At 36.5% G+C, this 20,614-nt stretch overlaps 1 long non-coding RNA gene across 10 annotated transcripts in view; it reads left to right on the top strand.

Moving 5' to 3' along the window:
• The window catches only part of LOC116439830, a 34,517-nt gene extending 14,408 nt beyond the window's left edge, over positions 1–20,109 (top strand). For 3 of the 10 annotated variants that reach the window (XR_004238308.1, XR_004238301.1, XR_004238302.1), the window contains 2 exons: positions 8,645–15,381; positions 16,401–20,109. This is a non-coding gene — a long non-coding RNA (uncharacterized LOC116439830). The remainder of the gene's footprint in view (positions 1–8,644; positions 15,382–16,400) is intronic. The other 7 variants (XR_004238305.1, XR_004238307.1, XR_004238304.1 and 4 more) reach the window with 5 other exon arrangements.
• The last annotated feature ends 505 nt before the right edge of the window (positions 20,110–20,614 follow it).

The following is a 20,614-nucleotide window of genomic DNA, read 5'->3' as shown; positions in this document are numbered from 1 at the left end:
GAAGATTAATAACTGAAGATACTGTAGATAGAGAAAAGAGATGATTTGGCCAAGGAGCCCAAATTCAGATACTTGAAAGTTGATTATGTAAAAAAAAATGTAGTCAAGACTCCTGCTGTGTTTATTTACTATTCTATTGACATGCTGCAGCCAGCTTACTAGAAAAAGTCACAAAGCTTTCTAGATAATCTATATTGTTATCTGTCTCTATACATTCATGTGTATTGATGGCTATTTTTATATTTTGACTGTAGAGAAGAAATATGGAAATCAGGTGACAAGTTTATTTTGCTGACTCTGCCACTGATTAGGCCTGTGATCCTGGACAGGTTATTTCTGTTTTCGGTGCTACAGTTTCTCTGTCTGTACAGCAGTGAAAGCAGTTCTTTCCTTTCTTTGTAAATTTATAGATGAAAAAGGACAGATACTTTTAAGAAGACTTAGAATTCTCTGTAGAATTCAAGTCAGTTAGAGGGTGCCATCAAGCCACTCCACATGGACGCTTTCACAGCGACCACTTGGGTAGCAATGGTCCCTTTGTAGTGGCAGCCTCCCAGTGCCTGATACTGGGGTGGGTCCAGATGTGTTTGTGGTTGCAAGAAAGTTGAAAATTATTGTGCCCAAGTAGATAGTTTTGACTGGAGGTGTCACAGCTCACTGGTGTCTGAAGCCATCAGAACCAAAATGTATTTGCAGACACACTTCATCTACCAGTTGGCTCTGTGGATTACGTGTGGCTTTGAAACATGTGCTGTCAAAAGACAGTGATTGTATTCTTCTTCCCTGAGAATGCTTCATTCAACATGCCAAAGGACTTTTTAATATATTGGTAAAATAAGACATAAAGCAGACAAAATTCTTGTTGGGAATTTCAGCTGGGAGTACCAATATATTTGGAGTGTCACAATTCTAGTTCAGTAAAACTGCAGACAACAAATGATCATGCCATAGAAGACAGAAAGAAAAAAATATAGCTAGCAGATTAACCATAAGCCTCAAAAGAAAGAGCACCTCAGCAGTAAACACAGACATAATAGTGACTATAATTTTTGCTAAATCACAGTTAGACTCTGCACTGATGAGTAAAAGCAAAAAAGGGTAGAACCTGGTAAAGAATATTCTTTCCTCTGAGGCACTTCTGCCTTAGCAGTGTTCTTTGTACCGCTGGTGCTGAAGCTAAGATCTCAAGAGGACGAGAAAAAGGGGCAAGATCCTTCACTGTAGTGCTGAATGTGGCTATAGCTGCCAGCTTTTCACCAGCTGAAATTCTGAATGCCAGAATTCCTGTGGAGGTAATTTCTGTGGCTTATTCCTCCTGCTTTTCTCCCTGTAAGCTATGAGTATAGAAACCTGTTTGCAGCATCTGCTGTTCAGATAAATTAATATTTAGAAAAAAAAATCAGAGATTAATAGCATTTAAAACATTTACTGCACATTAAAAGAATCATATCTTTTGTAAATAATATCTTTTGTATTTACTATAGGAAATCATGTTGTTAGAGAGCAGAAGATTCTTAGAGGAATAAAGATCACTCAGGAAGAGATCTTCCTAATGTGGAAAGGAATATAATACAGAAAAAAAAAATCTGTTGAACATACAAGATAAACTTTTTGACTTTCTAAATTAAATTGTTGCCATTTACTGCTGAGACAATTAGCAGGTGTCAGTTAGAAGACACAATAGATTATGTACCCAATTACTTTCTCTTTTTAGACAACAGTTTGCAGTCACAAGAACGTGTGAGGAGTTTTAATCAAAGATTAGAACTTTTTAATTAAATACGACCGTATGTGACTAGTCATTTGACATTAATTACTGTTTTAGTTGGATTCCTTTTGATTTGTAAAAGGCCTTGAGCACTGCAAAAATTATGTCACATCATAGAAACTGCTGATTATTAAAACAAAAAGTTTTCTTCATCAGCCCATCACTCTCCTGAAAAAGAAATGTAATTTCAAAAGTAAAATGGTTGGCTTAGAGGAGACCAATGAGTTCTGAAAGCAAAATAGCAGATGGTACTTCAGCTGACTTCCCTTAGAAGGGACAGTCTAAAGGCACTTAATTGTAATGATAGATAAGGTCTTCTGTCAATGCTCAGCAAAACTTTCAAGGGGCTAAACAGCTGGCATGAGGTTCATTTGGAGTTTTAACTAGCTGACTACCCTTTGGGGTGTCTTAAAGCTAACTAGCACCACTGATATTAATAGAGGACATCAATCAAAATGAAATGCTCTTGCAGAAACTGATCTGAGACTTCAAGTAATATTTTAATTTGTTGGCCTACAGAGAGAAGGATAAATGTTAACAGTGTCCTTGTGAGATAACTTTAAATTCAAGTCCAATGGTGGCATCAGTATTTGCGAGTCCTTTTGTGATATTGGCTTTTTCATACACTCCACTTATTCAGACTAGAGTGGGAACAATGACAATGAAAATCCTTATCTGGACAGCCTGCAGAAGGAGAAGGAAAAAAAGGAGAGAGAAAGATATGAAAGGAGCAGGAACAATTCTTAGCTTATGTAAAGATTAGAGGTGAACTTCACACAAACACGCACACACTCAGAGTCACTGTGCCTTTCGTGGTGAACTTTTAGAGAGGTTTGTCTGTCTGGAGGTGAATTAAGAAAGCCCCTAACCCACAGTGGCACAGTGCAGTTTCTGAAAGTGGCTCTTGAGTGCGTGTCTGTAGCTCTTTTCTTGGCCTACTGAAATGGTGCTCAGTGCCGAGCTACTGGGTCTGTCTGCCATGGAGCTTGTTCCTGGGGATGACAGCTTGCCTGAAACTCAGAGTGGGCAATTAATATCTCATGGAGAAAGTTTGGAAATGTTCAAACCTAGTGATAGTCTGATTGCCAGAAATGCCAAATACAAATCTGGACTTGTGTGTCTCTGTATTGCCACAGTCTATTCACACTCATAAGTTTTAAATTGGCAAAGCAGTTAAAAGCCTGTTTCGGACCCCAAATTAACAAAGCACATTGCACTGAGACTCTTTTGTGGGCAGAAGTATTGACACGATAGAAAGAAATAATATTACTTGGAATTAGCTAATCTCCACAAATTGATACCTGATTTACATGCAAGTCTGCTCCTTCTGACCATCAGCACAGGAGGTTAATCTGCAGTTTGAGTAATAGTTAAATGGAGTTAATTTACTCACTGGAAAACTGAAATCTGGTTTATAACTTGGTCTGAAACTCAACTGATCAGAGTTCATTTCTGTGGCAGTCTTCCTATATGACTGTGAAAGAAATGTCTTTTGATTTCTTTGTAACTCAATTTTCTAACTATAGAAAGATGGCAGTACCTTTCTGCTTCACTTAGTAGATGGTAGGACTCTGAAAAGAAAAGTCATCTGTTACTGCCATTGGTGCAGTGCCTGGGACAAACAGATGCTCCTAAATACTGTCATTATTTCTAGCATAAATTGTATTTATGCCTATTTTTCTAGTTCAGCCTCCAGCCTGCTACAGTCTGAAAATCACTATGGAAACTGTGGTAGTAAATGTGGTATTTAGCAACCAGTCTTCATACCATGTCTAGGTTAAATCTTTTCCTAAAATGATCTGAATCATTGTGTATTTCCTATAGAAGTGCAACCTCTCCTGAAATGGACAGAAGGGTTCACTCTATTCAGATGAAAAGATTCCATTTAAAGTGAAAAAACTATCAGCTGTGTATGAAGACAAGCACTGTAGGAAACTTAGTTCTAGAGTGAATGAAAAAATGTGCACTTTATTATTGAAGAGATACTGTTTTTCAAGGGGAAAAAAAAAACCACTGAGGAGAAACACAGAATTATCATAGCATTTTGTATTCACTGCATCAGTTATTTCCCAAAGAAAGCCTATCAGTTAAAATGATGAATTTTAACCTTTACCGATTCTTCTAGAGAACATTCAATTTATATTCTTCAGGCACGTTGCTACTTGTTCACCATACTGATGCAAAATTATTGTTTTTGTAATATTTATACAGATCTAGTTACAAGTTTTCAAGGACATATTTCACATATTTTTCCAAATCTAAACCCTGTAGTATAAGTTAAGAAACAAATGGAACAAAAGTTAACATATGGTACACTTATATGCCTTAATACATTAATATTTAAATAAAGTATTGTATTGAATACAAGTATGGTGGTCAATAGAAAATACAAAGGTCATATTATCATAGAATACAGAAAGCTTTAAGAAATGAATACCAATGAATAAACATTTCTGCATAAAATCTTTTTTCTCATTGCTCCTATGAGATCCAGTAATGCCTATATGAAATCAATGGTTTCAAACTCCTTTTATGAAACCAATCCTGTAACTGCTGTTGGCAGAACTAAACTTGCAATAACAAACAAGCTAGCAAACAATGAAACAAAAAAAAAAAATTAACCCGGGTTGAATATAGGTTCAAATATTGAGCTTTGTTTAATTTGTGTCTTAAACAATTTTTGTAGCCATGGAGTCAATTTCTCTTTAGGGCTCTGGGCACCCTTTTAAGAGAGAAGTAGTGTTAGAAATGAGTATTGCAGCTCTTGATTACTGCTGCAGTGTTGCAGCATTAGATGCTATCCTTGCTCTGCAGTCTAAGGATGTATTGGATGATAGGCCTGGGATGCAAAACTGCCAGCACACTGAACAAGGAGATGGTGTGTAAGAAGAAGAAATGGGATGACCTAGATGTTTACTTGCCTTCTGTTAAGATCATTTTTGTAGAGTAAGGTTTGCAGTTGTAAATTCTTCAGAGAATTTTCTTTTACTTTTTCTCCTTATTTTCTATTAATTCACTTTTCAAAATTATGTTTCTATTCCTTCAAAATGAGTGGGCCTTGTGGATCTCTGTAGGGGATTTTGGATCTTTTCTGGAGAGCATTCTGAGCAAGCACAGAGATAGGAAGTGCAGGGGTTTGTCAAGGGTGAGAGAGAAGTAGGAAGCAGTGAGAGGTATAGCAGTGAATTGGTATCCTGCAGGTCAGGAATACTGAAAGCATTGTTAGAGGCTTCAGGGATGACAGAAGCAGTGTCCCTACTAACTACAGGGGACCATGCCATTTGCTCCAGCTGGGAAGCCTCCATAATGACTGAAATAAAGTGTAGAAGCAAGGACCTACCTTTAAGATCAGGGAGGAACTAAAATGGAGGAAAATGGTTTAGTTTATAAGTTAATTATTAATTGAACTTTTTTTTATCTCCCAGTGATTTTGAGTCTTTCTGTCCAAAAGTTTAGCTATCCTAGTTCAAAGAACTGATGAAGCCTGTATTTTCAGTTTTTTTCAGAGAGCTCACTCTAGCGAAAAAATCTAGACTAGTCTTCTTCAAAGATTTGGCTGATTTGGGGTCCTACCAAAGTTCTCGTAGATATTCCAGGATATCTGGAATACTCCAAATGTGTTTCAGGCTTTGCTATGAAGCACACTGGGTAGTCTCTGTTTTATGAAATTTTAATCTAATTATCAAGACACCTACCAGTTTAATGCTGTGAGAAGTTTGATGTTAATATGCAAGGCCTCCGGCAAGAGCTTAGTTGTACGGGGATATTACCAGTGGAAATGTTAGTCACCTCCTAAGTGATATCAGAGATTTGCAAATGTCACTGGTACAAAACCTTCCCACATAGATACCTAAAGCAGTAGCTGTAGCCTAATAATAAACTCCAAAGGAAAGCTTGTGTGCCAATATATGTTATTTGCCATATCCTGGGAACTGAATTTTGGTGAATTAGACACCTGAGAACAGAATATGTGGCTATTGGAATATTAAACAGAGAGATTTCAAGATCAGTCAACTTGAAATTATAAAACTAGGTGTCTGAACACCCTTTCCCTTCAAATTTGAGAAGGTAACTCTGAGATACACTTAACTGCCTGCATGAGGCTGGACCTCACATAGGAGTCTGCCTTTCATATGAGTAACTCAGTGTTTAGAGCAATTGCTACAACAGCTGGAGATTTGGAATAAAACCTAATTCTTCTATTACAGAAGGCTCTGCACTGAGTAGAGAAGAGCCAGATTTGCATTCCGGTCCATACTCTTGCTGCCACTATAACTTTTTTATCTAATGGCACTTTAATGTAAATTGGGTAGGGAAGTCAGTGCCCAGTTCTCCCTGCTATTGAGTACTTCAAGCACTGTGCTGTATTCTCCCACAGCTGTTGTACGTGAATGTAGTATTCTTGCTTGTCACCCACCTTTTGAATTCACTCCAAGCTCTTCTGAAGAAAAAGTCTGATTTAAGTATGTGCTCAGTTCTTTCCTAAAGTTAGTTTATATTAACTTTGAGAACCTTCCTTAGAATGAACAGTAGTTGATTTGACTATCAATCATTTAAATAAATTTTTGAAAAAAGCTAATGTGTATTTTCTCTGCATTTCATTATTGTGCAGTGGGGAAAAAAAAACCTGTCTGTGACAATGACAAAATTGCACAGATTCATTTTAAGCTTGGCTAACTGACACAGAAAATATTCTATATCTGTAAGTAGATAGCCAGCAATTTATTCATCCACATTAGGAATGAACAAGAAAATGAAATAAAAATTCCCCTGCAGAATTAACAAAAGTCCTCAGTTTGACAGAGGGGATGAAACTGTAAGACAATAACATTGAACATAGGGATTTTCTACTGCATTTACCTCAGGCAATAGCACAGCGATATTTAAACAAGTTAGTAATTATATGAAAGATGTCAAATAAAAAGCATTCAAAATTCAAATTTATATAAGACTCTGTGAGATATGTTAGGGCTTCTAACTTGTATAAGTAGGTAGCACAAATCCAAAGACAATTCTATTTCAAGATGTCATAAGAGTTGTGGGTGTTACTGGTGTATGTTTGGTAAAAAATGAAGAGTTCTTAGACACAGATTTACTTTGATGTCTCTCATTACATGTCAAAGTCACTACATAGTAAGTCACTTTATCTCTAGGGAGATGTTTCACCCTATATTTTTGCCAGTTTTTGTAATTATTAAAGGGATGGATGAATACATTTTAATCCCTCATATGGGGTACATAGAAGACAAGTAAAGAATTGTGCTATAGTAGCACACCCCCTGCACTTCAGGGGGTGCACGTAAGACAAGTCTGCAGCTTTTCTAAAGTACCCCATCTAAAATGTTTGCACCGCAGATTGCTTGAATTAATGGTTTCACTCCACAGATTGACCCCTACTGTGCTATACTGCTTCCTAATGTAGACATACCTTCTAATCCCTAAGTCTTCCATCAAACTATTATAAAGTCATTACAAATATTGTTCACGGGCTGCTATTGGGTTTGTAACTTTTATTTAAAAATAAGAAATTAAAAAAAGGTTATATTTTCTTCCTTTCTTAAGCTGCTAAATTTGTGTCAGGTACAACCAATTAAGCAGGATATCTCAGTGACATCCATGCAGTGGTGTATCAGAGCTCCACCTGCTTGCACATCGAAGAGGGTTTTTTCCTCAAGACAGTCCCTTCTGCAATTTGGATCATTGTCTGAAAATACTTCTGTGAATCAAAACAACAGGGGTTGATTCTTTAGAGAAAAGGGTTTATGTTAGAAGGAAAAGTATTAAGATCCAGGAGCATCATTGATGGGAAATGTATTGGTATTCCATTGAGGACCTTGATATAAACATCATAAACAGCATTGTGAGGGATCACCATTTCAATGGAAGATCATGATCTGAGAAAAATAGAATAACATGGATGACTACAGTGTTGAAAGAGAATGAAAAATAGTTGTATCAAGTGCAGTGTCATTATCTTAGAGGGCAATAAAGTGGGAGCTAAATCAGGTGCAAGTGAAAAAAAAGAAGGAAGAACTAGCTGTAATAGTCTATCAGGGAACAACACTCCCTAATCAAGCAATTACAAGGTTTCAGGTAAAATTACTTCAGCAGAAACAGTAGAAACAGATAAATAATAATGTCTCCATACAAGGACTCCAAAGTCTGAAATTTTAGTTTGTATTTAAATCTTACAAACTGCTGAAAATATTCTTATATTCTAAGACAACTTTCAGGATTATTTTTTCTGAGAAGCAGATAATTCAGAGTCTTGAGATTCTTCTTTTCTTGAAGAAGTAGAATTTCCCATGGAAATACCAGTTGAATTCTTCTATTAGGGTAAAAGAACTAGGAATATAAATATTTGATCAGTAGATTGTTGAAGACAAATAAGGACCACAGATCGTGTGCTGGAGGCAAAGGGATAAGAAGAGAACCGCTGATAGAAATTATAACTATCCTCCTTTGCTTTCCATCTGCTGGCCCAAATAATTTAAAACTGTAATAAAAGTAAACGCATATGTGCTGATTACATGTAGGAGAAAATCACCAAAAATGAACATAAATAGTGGTTAGGTCTCCTGTCATTGTTTGTGTATCCTTCTCCCTTAGCCCTTAGACCAGAAAACCCCTGTATGCCAATGAGTAAACAAAAGACACAGTCAAAAATACCTGGTGTAAAAATTAATTATCAAATTAGAGCTCTCATTATTCATTTGTAAACAAAACACTTGGAGTCAAAAAGAGCTAGTGTTTGAATTTCAGTAATGAAGACACATCTAGTAGGAGTGACATCTTCCACCTACACAGCTTTGTCAGCCTTGGTGCATCTAGAATATGCATAATTCAGAGCTCTGCAATAACGTTTCTCTCCAATAGGTCTCTAGTTGCTCTAACATCAAGCCGGTATCAAGAGGTTAGGAGCTACTGTCATGCATGAGGTGAGTCATTTGCTGCTGAGATCTTGAAAGAAAGATTAGTCATTAACACATGTATTTTTGGCAGTCCTGTATCACAACCCAGAACTCTAGGAGATAGAATCTCAGCTTACTCAGCAGAAACTTCACTGCTCCCTGCATACTCACTGTGGCTTTCCTCACAAGACAGAATGAATTGTGTTTGTTTAACAGACCAAAGCCTTCAGGCCAGCCCAAATTGTCAGTGTCTCAGAGAAATTCTTTGGAGTCATCTTGCCATGAACATTTTATCTTTTTTAGAGGTAGGGGACTTTTCCTCTTGTGAACAAGTCTTGTTGTTCCCTAATTTGGAACAAGGTTCAAAAAGGGCATATATTTCAAAGAGCTGCAGACTGTAGGCAAGTGGATAAGCAATAAAACCCTGCTTATTCCCACTCCAACAGCTGTTAACACTCGTTGAAGTCAGGCAGACACCCTACCCTAAGTGATTTTTTTAGACTGCGTATTATGTTTCATGCAAAGATCGAGCATTGCTACAAAACTTAGAAATAGTTTTCACTGCTAACTTGTGAATAGATGATCACAGAATCATAGAATGATTTGGATTGGAAGGGACCTTAAAGTTAATCTGGTTCCAACTCAGGGGAGTTGGAACCCCACCTTCCCCTAGACCAATTGCTCAAAGCCCCATCCAACCTCCTGTGTTGCTCCTAATCAGTTTGTAAAACCAGTTGCCCTTTTATGTCTCTGTTTACATTTCTTTCTCGTCCATGTTTTTTCTTTATCACAATTTTTTGTGGTGCTTATTTTCTCCTTCTTCCCAGAATTAAAATTTCACTAAGCAGTCCAGAGAAGGCCAGGGTAAGTGCCCACCAGAAATACTGTAAAGAAATATTTTCAACCCAAGCAAGTAAATATTTTCCAGCCTCGAGGTTATATGAATGTATAGCTACTAAAAATACTTGGTCAAACATGGCATGGAGTAGAAAAAATTGAATAAAAGAAACATTTTATTTGGACTCAAGTGTTGCGATATTTAAGACATTCCTCATTTTAGTTTGTTTTGTTCTAAAATTGTCTAATACATTATTTCACAAGCATTAACATAAAACTTTTATTGGAAGCTACTAATTACTCTTTTTGGATAACCACATGGGGCCTTAATTAAAAATTGCAATCCATTTCAAAATGTACATGCATATAATGAAAACACAATTCAAATATGTTGTAAGATAACTGGGTTTTATTACTTAAGCTTAAAGAAATATATATATTTTCTAAAAAAAAGCTCAGAAAGCGGGATATTTCTTGATCTTGCAGTTGTTTTCTGCTACCCAGCAGTGAAAACAATAATTATTATCAGTTCTTCATGTTCTTAGGGTTGGCATTGGTATTTGTTTGCATGAAGAATGCAGCCACACAAAAGCACAGTAGCACTTTAGAGGAAGAGAGGCTGCCAAAGTCTCTGGTGAGGCTTGCCAAAAAACCACTCACAGTAGGGTGTCTCTACTAGCTTTGTCTGTGTCTATGGGTCCTGCTCTTAAGGATAATCACCTGCTACTGAATAGAACTATTCATTGAGGCTGAAGGAGTGTCTGAAACAGTCTCAAACCTTTCAAAATTGCAAAGTTGCCAACACTCTCTTTTTCTCAGAAGTCTCCTGATTCCTGATTAACTTGGTCTTGGTTCCACCCAGCCTTGGAACTGGAGTCAGCTTATAGCCAGACAGGTGAAATTTGGGATAGGTTGCCATATTCATCTTAACATCTATCTATGGAGGTATGTCCTCAGTCTTTCAATGAATCTTAAAAAAAAAAGTCTTCACAGAATATTCAATTCTGCTCATGCTGTCATCCTTTTTTTTCATTTTACATGAGACAAGGTTAATTGAGCCCAGAATGAAAAAGGTATGGGGAAGTCAGATATATGTCACTCAGCTGAGAGTAAGTAGCTGGTTCCCATGGATAAATTCTTGTTCTGGTGTGAAAGAATTCAGATGAAAAGAGAGAGATGCTGATTTTGAGAGCCTACACAGCTTGGGGGAATAGACAGCAATGGGAATTATTTTGAAAAGTGATAAATTGCATTTCCTGTCTTTTGAACCATAGGCTGGCAGTTAAACCATTGGTAGTAAGGAGTTTTCCAAATCTTGAAGCAATTGATGTGTCCTCCATACAACAATGGCCTAAATCACCAAGCTCTGTGACCACCTGAGACACAATCAACAATTTGGTGAGGACAGTTCTAAAAAATGTTTGCTTTGTCTCTTGAAATTAAGCCATTGTAACCAGAAAAGACCATAGAAAGTGTTCTCTACCTGTCCTTTGAGTAGGACAGAAATTACATTATTTCTCTATGTCAGAATAGAAATGTATTGCCTATGCCGTTTGCTTATGAGGACAATAGTTCTAGGAATAAAGACCTGATAAAACATCATATTTACCTCTTCCTGCTAAATGCCATAACAATTAGGAGGGAGTCAGTCATAAACTTTCTATCTGTTGTAATACTATGCCTCTTGCTTCATGGAGGCCTCACGTCCACAGACAGGTGGAACATGCCCTTTCCTGTGGCTGCTGTAAAATTTATGGCTAATGGTGGCTCAGGGCTGGTAGCAGGCCTCCAGCTTCTGTGAAGAGCAGTTCTGAGCATTAGGCAGATGTAAAAAAAAAAAAAAAAAGACATAGCAATATTTTCAGACTTTTCTGGAGAAGTAGATAGCTCACTGACTTACTATCCCCTGATTAAGTCTGGAATTTGACTGGGCAATGGGCATATATCTTCAGTAGCCAGGGCTGAACAAGTATGGCCACTTTTAGCAGTAGTAAACTTTAAGCCTCACTGGAAGGCATTTTATAGATTCAGGTATTGTAAGGATTAACAAGTGCTGGAAAGAGATGACCTAGATAATGATCTGGCCTGTAGTCAAGTTTGGGCTTCTAAATCCTAATTTAGACTAACCTTAAGAGATCCCTAAATTCTCTTAGTTTCATTTTAGGCCTAAATCTTATATTGAATCTGGCTCATAAGTTCTTTCTTGGATCTGGTTTGTGATGTTAGGCACTTAAAAAGACTTTTTTCATTTGAATTGGAACTTCTATTTTTAATAAAATGTTTCTGCATGGAAAACGTGTGATGATTTATATATTTTTGTAGTAATCCCCTAATTCATTAGGAGCTGTTTCTCCATTCAGAGGATTACTATGTAAATATATGTGCATAAATCTAGGGAAGTTTACTTTTAAAAGGGATAGACACTTGGATTTTAGAAGCATTTTTACTTGTAGTGTTGTTTCCAGCTATGATAAATAAAGGTCTGAATTGCAGCAGCAAATGCAGAAATCAAGACCCTGATCCTGCTCTGAATTCCAAGTGGGCAGGAGGTTTGCTGATGGTTCAGTGCAGGATCAGGGCCCTAAAATCTGAACTTACAAGAGCTGACTTTTTTTATTCTGCAGTGTTCAAATGCACTGCTTAAAAACCCTATAAATGCTTCATCTAGACAGCAGGGCACCATTTCAGGAACTGATTGCCCATTATAGTACTGACAATAAAACAGGAAAATACCCCCAGGGAGAAAGAGCAGGGCCTTATGACTTTCCCATTGAACTCAATGTGAAACTTATAATTTCCTGGCCCCACTTTGCAGAATGTGTCAGTTTTCAGTAGCCATTGCATTATGCTCCTAAGTCTCTTTCAAGAAAATCTGAAATGAGGGGACTTAATACAGTGGAAAATGAGAGAAAGTCATGGTATAAGTCTGAGTTCATATATAATAAAGAATATATATTTTTTCTTTATATTGTCTTCCCTCTCCCCCAGAATTAATCAGCTAGAAGTAATACTCCTTTGATTTACATTTTTTGTGCTAGATTGTGAAAATGTGCTTGCAATACAGAGAAGTGAGCATATCTGTTTAAAAGATCTTTTAAGATTATTTTTTTCAGCGATATTTTTAAAGAATCTCTGAAACAATATATTCAGGGAGAACAAATCAGACTCACAGACTCACACATTCTCCTTTTATGCATCACAGCCAAGAAACCAATATATATACCATGCCTCCCCACACTGAATCTTCTCCATGAAACTTGCAAGACTTTGGTAGCAGAGAGCACCTGTCTGGATAATGTGAAGAGATAAGGGAGTATGTTAAACAAGGGCAGAGGGAATTGTGGAGGGATGCAGGAGACACAGATCTAATTGAAGCAAAGCATTTTATTAATCTAGAGTGCTGTCTCCAGGCATGCCTAAAATCTAAATAATGACACTGAACTTCAAAGGCCCTATTCTCCATTCCTTGTTCACTCACTACTCCTGTTTAAGTCAATGGAACTTCTAAGTGTATAAAAATGCAGAATCATACTGTGAATAAGCTGTTAAGAATCAATTAGCAATAAAAAGCTGCTTACAAGAAAAAAAAAAAGACAAAACCTCAACCTCTATTTGGTCAATTCTTTCCTATCTATTAGTAGTATGAGTAGCTTGAACATCAAGGTGTGTGATTTTTACCCTCTGGAGAACCATCTAAAGCCTGGATTGCATTTGAGACTTTATTTTTTTCCAAATGATTTATTCCACTGGTCTACTCTGCTCCTGTTGGTCATTCAGCTTTCATAGCACATCAAGGATAGTGTAGAACCTGACTACAAAGTTGTGCAGCTTCTCAGGTGGGCTTGGGGATTTAGCTTGTGTGTTTTAAAACTCCTATGTTATTTCAGCATCTTTGCATATTGAATTATGTTAATTTCACTAATTAAACATTAATTACTTGATAGTTTCATAGTGCTTTGAAGCTGTAAGATATTCTGAAAGTGATCATTATTAATTGTAATATGTACTATTGTTATTTTATCTTTACTTTTTTAAAGTCAAAGAGCCTTTTATCCTCTCTTCCTTAAAGGCATGCACTTACAGAGAGCCACAGGACCCAGTTCTCCAGGTGCCTTTTCAGAGCTGCATGAGGCTGTCATTTACTGAGACAGGGGACATGGTGGGAAATACTGTTGCACCCAAAGCCCAGTAATTATTACTTTCAGAAACCCAACCCCAAGGCATTTCTCATTTTTGCCTTCCTGTAGCAATATCATCAAAATAGACAACCTAGCACTTGGCTCTCTGAACAGCGGAAAAAGGTTCATGTCTACTTCCATAAGTAATTTCATGTATTAATGGAGGTAGGATGTAATCACTGAATATACTACATGCCACCACACTGAGCATGATGCCATACAGTCTGGAATGTCCCTTTGGTCAGTTGGGGTTACCTGTCCTGGCTGCGTCTCCTCCCAGCCTTCCAGGCACCCCCTGCCCCCTCCGCAGCATGGCAGTATGAACAGCAGAAAAGGCCTTGGCTCTGTGTAAGCTCTGCTCAGCAATAACAAAAAAATCTCTGTGTTATCAGCCCTGTGTTCAGCACAAATCCAAACATAACTCTGTACCAGCCCACTGGGAAGGAAGTTAACTACTCCAGCTAAAACCAGCACAGTATCTTTCTCAATTGCATGTAAATATTAAAATTCTCATGAAAATTCTGGTATTGATTTAAATTTTAAAATTTATGTGGCAGATTGTTTTATAAGCCTTTTGTGTTATTAAAGAAGCTTAGTTAGCCTGCAGAGGTTGGCTTAATACATTACTAATAATTGGCTGGTTTTAATAAGAACAACATTTCAGGGAGAAATGGGAGTTCATCCAAATCTATAGAATTTCTGAGAAAATGTCTCTTTTAATTAAATTGATTAGATTTTGTGATCGCAACATATAGCAGGAGAAAGTATTAAAATTTATTTGCTTTGTTTTATAACTAAACCAAATTAAACCAAAATTGCTTTCTATATGAATCAATGTATTTGGTGTCCAGGCACAGGCAGCAGGGGCTCCAGGGACCTCTGTGAGAGGTGTCCAGGGCTGCCCCAGGCCGGACACAGCTAGATCTCGGTTGCTCCAATCCACCCATGCAGGGCATGGCTGGGCCCTGCAGCCAAAGGCTCTGTGGCACCTTGGGGAAGACATGTTTAAGAAAGGGTAAAAAGTGTTGCACAGCAGCTGTGTGAGGGTGAGAACATGTGAGAGGAACAGCACTGCAGAGACCCAGCTCAGTGCAGAAGGAGGAGAAGGAGCTGCTCCAGCCACTGAAGCTGAGATTCTCCTGAAGCCCCTGATGAAGACCGTGGTGAGGCAGCTGTGCCCCTGCAGCCTGTGGAGGACCACAGGCAAGAGGAGATCTGCATTACAGCCAATGGAGGACTCCATGGCAGAGCAGGTGGATGTGCTGTGGAGGAAGCTGAAACTGGTGGAGAGCCACACCAGAGCAGAAGAAAAGCAGGAGAAGGAAGGAGTGACACACAGGAGCTGCTATGGGCTGACCCCCCCTTCCATTGCCCATCCTCCTGCACTGCTCAGCATGAAGAGGAGGTCCAGTAGTCAGGAATGAAGAAGGAAATTTGTACATGGGAAAAAAGGGGAGTGGAAGGGAGGGGGATTGGTTTCTGGTTTTGTTTCTGAGTAACCGAGTCTATTTTTAATTGGCAATAAATTAAACTTCCTCAAGTAAAATCGATGTTGGCTGTTGTGGTAATACGTGAATAATCTTGTCTTCATCTCAACCCATGAGATTTTTCATCTTATTTTCTCTCCAGTCCTGCTGAGGAGAGGAAGTCAGAAAGTGGTTGTGTGGGCACCTGGCAGCCAACCAAGGTAAACCCACAATAAAATTCAATATTTTTGTCTTAAAAAAAATTTGGGGATTTGTACTGATTTCTGTGATTCTATGAAAATTTTTCTTTAAATGTTGTCATAAAAAATAAATTGTCCTCTTTCTTTTTTCTTTTTTTTCTTTTTTTTTCCTTTTTTTCCTAAATGTCTCTTCTTTAGTATTCTCTAAACAGATTGTTATTCAATTATTCATGTGCCTGCACTTGGGAATTTCCCTCTGGTTTTAGACCTTTGTTGCCTCCTTCACATTAGAGAGCAGAGAATCATATCTCCAATCTTCAAATTTCAGTGGTCTTCTGTATACCATTCCAAAGAATGAAAATTAAAAAAAAAAATCTTTTCCCTTTGCTCTCAGTGATGAAAGAGCAGCTATTATTTCACCAACCTGTTTCTTCTTAGTGTAAAACACACTGGAAAGATATTGGAAAGTGTTTCTTTACCAATCACTCTTCTCTGCAAACTTTTTGTCAGGGGAGACAAGAGAAGTAAAGAAGCTGATAATGCTAAATTTCTGAAATATTTCTGTAAGCAAAACATATAAGAATAGTACAGCAGTATTTGTTAGCCAAAAAGGCAATGTGGAACTAAAACAGCCCCCTGAACTGAATATACTATTTTACTATCACAGCTGACATTTCTATGGTTGATGCATTTTGGGTACAACCTGACCAAAAATTTTTATGCAGTAATTAATATAATTTGCACATTTAAACAACCCTGTGAAGCTAATGAGTCCATTTCAATGGATGAACACATACTTTGGTCTGTGCTGCAGCTGAAGCTTATTCAATAAAAAAGACACTTCTTCTTTATCTAAAGGTAACTTCAGCTCCACTGATGGACACTGATTATTATCATGTGGTAGAAAACTGGGGAGGAGGAAGCAAAAAAAAAAAGATCATTACAGTTTAAAATACAAAGAATATAGAAGGAATGGCAGCAGGGATGGGATGGAGCTAATGGCACACATGGAACTAACCAGTGCATCCAAAACATTTTAGCAACAGTGATGTATTCCCTGGCTATGTGGAGATTGCAGTAGAGAGAGAAGTTCCCACCAGGGTAAACTGGAGAAGACTGTATGCTGGGAAAGAAACTCCATCAGAGAAAAGTTCCCTTTGGTAGATGCAATGCATAAGCAGAAACTGGTGTACTGAAAAGTTGTAGCTAAGGTCAGCAGTGGGATTTTTTTTGAAAGGTGGTTGGAGTTTTTCTCATGCAGCAGCAGGTCACCAAAATTGAGAGCAAGGCTGCTGGAGTCTGGTGCTGGGGGATAAAGTGGTAAGAGATTTTCACTGGAAAATTCTTGTGACATCTTTCAGAGCCAGTAAGAATTTGAAACTTAGTCATAGGTGTTATTAGGCTGAAAGATTCACTGCAGAAGGAAAAAAAAAAAAAAAAAATCAGCCTATAACACAGTTCCATTCCAACATTCCAACGAAATTTCTCTGGTTTTGCTAATGTTTGCTTAATGTCCACTGGCACAGTAGATGTGTTGTAGAGTAACAATTACTTCAATTATAAGACATAATAGAATGTCACTAATAGATTTTTTTAATGATATTTTTACGTTATTATTTATATATATAAAGAAGTAATACTTTTACAGTTACTTTTTGGACATGAGACTAAATTACAAGAAGAAGAAAACTAACTAAAGCTGATGGTCTGTTGTTTTTGCTGTGCATTTTCCTATTCATTTTCCTCATTGAGTTCTGGCCCAGATCTCTTTTTTTCACAGATTACCAGTCTGAAACAAGCATCTGTTTGGCGAGAGCAAGAAGAAACTAGGTATCAAAAAGGAGGAAGGAATTTAGATGCACCCAGTGATATACGGCACTAAGTGCCTTAGTCCATATTCACAATTCTTTAAATTCATGCAAATCTGCTTCACAGGTTCTTTGAGTAGTTGAAGGTGGGCATACCCTGGCTTTCTAGCACTAAGCACATTGACACTGAGGTCAGGGCTGATCTTCCTTGTGACTGTTGCTTTTTTCCAGAAGTTTTTCATGCAAGATCCTTTTAGATACTCAGTCAAGAGGAGAGGAAATGACAGTATACCCTACTACCAGCCTGGGTAAATTGACACATTATACAGGTGTGTACAATTAGTGCTGAATATTTGATGCAGACGCTGTCTGGAATGGTCTGGGACTTCTCACCCTGCAGCAGAGCATCCTAGACATTTGGGTACAGAAACATATTCTGGTCCAAAATAGTTTCTACTCTGCATTATTTGGAAAAACGAAGAATTCATCTTTTCAGAAAGTGTATTACAGAATCCTATTAGACAATGTTGTTCTATTTTCCTCTCTTCTATCTTATAAAGTTGTAAAATATTTAATCTAATATTCAATTTTTGTGGCATGTCTTTTTTGACTTAAGAGTTGCACAAAATTCCTGAGATGACGAGTGCTATAAAGAACGTTTATTTACTCCTTATCCCAGCTCAGGGCCTGAGAGAGGGGAGCTCTGCATTTCTCTGTAACATGTTGAGACAATGTACAGCCAAAGGAGAATTCCAAACCCTGGAGTTTGAGCCATTTCAATGGTTCACTCTGTCAGCTGTTTGAGCAGTTTGCCCAGATTTGTTAGATTTCTTTGCTGTAGAATCTAAATCCTTTTACAGATGGAGTAACAGGTTCCTTAATCTTTTCACTGCAAAGAAGTAGCACTTTTTTAGAAAGATAGAATAGTAATAGCTTGATCTTTTCAAAGGCAAAGTAGCAGCGAAAACTTGAGTTTAAATTATTGGCATTTCTACAACTGGAGGTAATGGTAAGATCAATCATGATAGTCGAACATCAGAATTTATGCAATATGTTTGATGTTCTACACATAAGCATTGTGCACTGACAAATACTATGGAAACTACACACATGACATAAAGTGCTCTTTATAGGAAAGGGTTTCAATTTTTTTTCTTTTGTGATACAGAATATAAAAAATTACCATTAATTTAATAATTTTTCAGCCTGCTTAAATGTTTTTCCCATTTACTATTAGACCTGCTATCAAAAAGAGTTCTAGATGATAAAAACATATGTTCTGTTTTTATAAGGAATTCTTAATTTAGAACAGCTTTTAATTCTAACTAATGTTGAATTAATACAAGTTTTTTAAAAATTATCTGAAATATGATTTTTTCAAATCAGTGATAAATATTTGACTTTTTTTTCTACCTTTTATTATTTTATTTCTTCACAAGCCCCAAAAGTTATTGAAGATCATCTGTAGTTGAAAAACACAAGCAGAAGCTTCTCCTTTTCTTTGTCCATGCACATCAACTCACTGCATAGGAGTTTATCCCCAGATGATTTTATGAGTCCATAGATGATTCCATATGACTGTCATATATCTCTATTAAGTGTTGAACTACTTAATCTAGTTAGTATTATCAATAATTAGGAGTATTTTTTATGTGAAGTCTTTCCCACATCCATCATGATATTGTTGAATTAACTTATTCATCTCCCATTCTGTTTTGTATCAGCTTTTCATATTTGCTGATTTATTTTCTGATTTTACTCTTCCCACTGCTCATCAAAAAATACAACGCTACATTTTCAGTAATAGCAGTGTTTGTCTGCATTTAAGTGTTACTATTTATTGTGTTTGCCATAATTACTGTTGGAAGATAATCTTCATTAAAGTTCTCATTCCAAAATTGCTAAACTTTCTTATACATTGAGGAGTGTAATTTTCCATGTATAATTTTCGTTAAATGACCATGCCTGGATTTCCAGCAATTCAGTGAATACAAAGAAAATATGAACATTATATAAAAGTAAATTACTCAAAAGCTGGAAGAAAAGCAAGTATAGTTTTAAGGAACTGCTCACTAGTAGAAATTTACTAGAAAAATTATATTCTTGATCCAATTTATTTTCAATAGAAATTGTAACATTATGAGACCTTTTTATTAATGATCATTTAGAAAAGAAGAAACTAGCTTTGTAAGCACTGAAACAAAATGAAAAATAGAAAGTTTTCTGGGATATCACTGTATACTTGTTTTATTTCAGTAACCTGCTGTCATCAATTTCTTTTTAGGACTTTTTTTTCTTTAGAATCACATTTACTTTTTTCATTTTATAGTTCTCTTTTTCCTTGTTTGCCAACTTATCTAAATTTAACTGAATCACAGAATCAGAGTGAACAAAAGAATTACCCTCTTCTGTCTCAGCTTGGACAGTATCTGCAGCTGATATTATAAATGTGAAAGTGAAGCTTGTAAAGAGGAACTGGTTTTGTTTCCTGTATAAATAACAAGTAAGCTCACCGGTGGAATTAAAATCTTTAAGAGGAAAGTGCAATTTTAAATCAACACCGTTCAATTGCAATAGACTTTTCAGTACCTTTCTATTATATTTTTGCCAATATTTTAAGCCATAAATCTTTCAGCTTTTGTTATTTGAATGTAAATCCTCCACTAGGAAAATAATATGAAAGCATATAAAAGAAACAAGTGTCAATAACTGCACAAAATTAACAGAATTATAACTAAAGACTATTTTCTCTAAAAACCTTTTTCTTTAGCAGACTTTCAGATTTCCAAGTGGAAAAAAAGAATATGCCTTAGGTGTTTGTTTGACATAAGTGAAATTTACTGTGGATAATTAATTAGAGATACTGCACTACTGTCAAGAAAGATCCTAATAATCATATTTTTTGTTTGCATAGAAAAATAAAGATATATATTTTAAGATATTTTGGTTCTCCTTTCTAGTTATTAACAAAGAGTCAAGAAATATCTGGTAAATCAGTACTTAAAGTAGATTAAATAAGACGTGAAATACACATTTTAATGAGGGAGTAGGATTTTTAAGGTTCCTTGTTGCAGAGCTTTTTGTTACTAATCTATCTTGTCTTCCAGTCTTGATAAAAACAAGCAAGGTAAAGCAAGGAGTAAAGGCCTTGATATGAAACAGTAACTTCAATTGATGTTATAAACCAATTTCAATATTTTCTATGATTTTTTCTATAAAGCCTTTTTTCTTGTTACAATTTCAAAATGATTAATCAGAGAAGAATTTACCAAAATTATCAGGCCATATCTACTCTCAATCAATTTAAGAATAAACAAGACATCAGTTTTATTGTATCTCAGTGCGGGTACCACAAGTAATATGAAACGAGAATATAGGGTTGAAGGTATTCAACTATAATGACATATACTCCAAAATTATGAACAAGTTATGGTGATTTATTTAAT

This window comes from Corvus moneduloides, chromosome 2 (genome assembly GCF_009650955.1).
Source record: "Corvus moneduloides isolate bCorMon1 chromosome 2, bCorMon1.pri, whole genome shotgun sequence".
Lineage (NCBI taxonomy): Eukaryota > Metazoa > Chordata > Aves > Passeriformes > Corvidae > Corvus > Corvus moneduloides.
Note: the sequence above shows the minus strand (reverse complement) of the source record. Positions and strands in the feature narration are given on the sequence as shown.